Below are 2,237 nucleotides of genomic sequence, written 5' to 3' on the forward strand. Positions count from 1 at the left end.
TCTTCAGGACTTGCTCAGAATTAAGATAAGATACGACATGGAGCAGTGCTAAAGCACTCTATTGGAGTATTTGATGAAAATATGAAATATAATGTAGCAACAAATGGTACGGACACAAACTTCTAGCTGTGGCAAGAAAGAAGCGAGGTAAACTACTCGGGGACTACAGAATAAAGACGGACAGGGTGATATAAGTACATCAACCAGACATAACCCTGGTTGACAAGACAACGAAAAAAGTATCATTCACAGATGTCCCCAAGCCCTATTCTATAGACCCTCGATGTCCCAGGACTGTGGGACTTCAGGGGCGGATTTAGAGCTGGCCATTTTGACAAATGTCCTAGGTCCCCCACGTTTAGCATTCAACTGCAACACAAAAGTAAAAAACTGCGAGTTATCATAAATGTGTGTTTGAACATTTATTCTACGAGTGAAAAAAAAATGCTTCCTTAGAATCCTCTCCTTCTCAATGGTACAATTTTTGGCTTAAAACCGCCACTCCTAAAACCAGCCTTACTATATATAATTGTTGTTATCCCAAAATACTATGATCTCTTAATTCAGAGTAGGCTTTCATATTCAATGTGTGTTGTAACGACTTCTTGAATGACTCTTTAAGCACAATTTGCTATGCTCAAAGAGAGGAAATTGTATGACATTATGCTGTTCTTTTCATTATCTTTTGATTTTTCATAAATTCTGAAAATGAAAATGTCATTTGGATAACATTAGGTGTTTATACTGATCTAAGCAGTGACAATTGTGATATTGTGACTACAAAGTCAAAGTATCTTTGATAGATTTTGTGGAAAGGGGGCTCGTCGATTGTTTTGCGTCTCTGGAAATACGTTGACTATTTTTTTATGTAGTTATGATTTTCCATCATATCATTAACAAAGCTTAGTGTGGAACACAAATTTATTTAAAAAAAAAAAAAAAAAAACCGTTTACTGTGGAATCAGATTAAGAGATATTACCTTGTTTATTACTGATATTTTCATCTTACTAACATTGGAAAGTGATAGCCTGCTTTAAAGCTTACAATGATGTACATTTTGGTTTATTGGGGTACTTTGTATTTATTAGCTCAACGTATGTCTTTCATTCATTGAACAGTATTATTAAGAGTACCATTAGCTTAGGCTAGGCCGCTGAGGAATACAAGGGAAATTATATACTTTGCATAAAGTAAAATCAACTTATTTTCTATGATAATCATGGGGTTAAGCTTTTACTTTTTAGGCGGAGCTGTATGGTAGCCTGCCCTTGAAAATGACAGTTTTTTGTCTTTATCATCACCGTTATTTCATTTTTTTCTTTTTATCATGCAATCTATTGAGGGTTGTTATATGCAACATATATATGCCATATGGTAGTCTTATATACTGACAAAACAGTCTCTATGTTCTAAATTGACTTTACAATATTACCACAAGTAAAGCAACACTAAGGAATAGTCTAGTGTCAAATAATTTAGGTGTAATGTAGTCTATCATATTTTATTGCTTTCAATTCTAAATAATGTTGAAGTTGTTGTCATTTTAGTCAAGACCACAATGATCAACCTGTATTAAAGCCTTACCATAATACAGGATTAGGCATTTAAGACACTTGTTATTAATATTAGTATCACCACTAGTTAAGCTAAAACCCTAGTTGGGAAAGCAAGATGTTATAAGCACTCGGGCTCAAACAAGGAAAAATAGCCCAGTCCGGAAAAGAAACGAGGAAATACATAAATTCCAAGACAAGTAATGAATCATTAAAATATAATATTTTAAGAACAGTAACCACATTAAAATAGATCTTTCGTACATAAACTATATCAACTTAAAAAAAGAAGAGGAATATAAATAAGATAGAAAAGTGTACCTGAGTGTATCTTCAAGCCAGAGAACTCTACTCCAAGACAGTGGAAGACGATGGTACAGGAGCTATGAAACTACCCAAGACTAGAGAGTATTGGCTTGATTTTGGAGTGTCCTTCTAGAAGAGCTGCTTACCATAGCTAAAGAGTCTCTTGTACCCTTACCATGAGGATAATAGCCACATCATATCCTTACATTTATGGGTTTGTGATGGCCTATTGATGGCCTTTATTGTGTATAACCTAACCCTCCTTGTGATCTAAAGATGGAGGGTTTGGGAGAGCTTATAGGTCTACCTGCTGAGTTATCAGAGGGCATTCCCTAGCCCTCCCTGGTCCTAGTTTGAGCGCTGATCATGTGTATATA

This window comes from Palaemon carinicauda, chromosome 20 (genome assembly GCF_036898095.1).
Source record: "Palaemon carinicauda isolate YSFRI2023 chromosome 20, ASM3689809v2, whole genome shotgun sequence".
Taxonomy (NCBI): domain Eukaryota; kingdom Metazoa; phylum Arthropoda; class Malacostraca; order Decapoda; family Palaemonidae; genus Palaemon; species Palaemon carinicauda.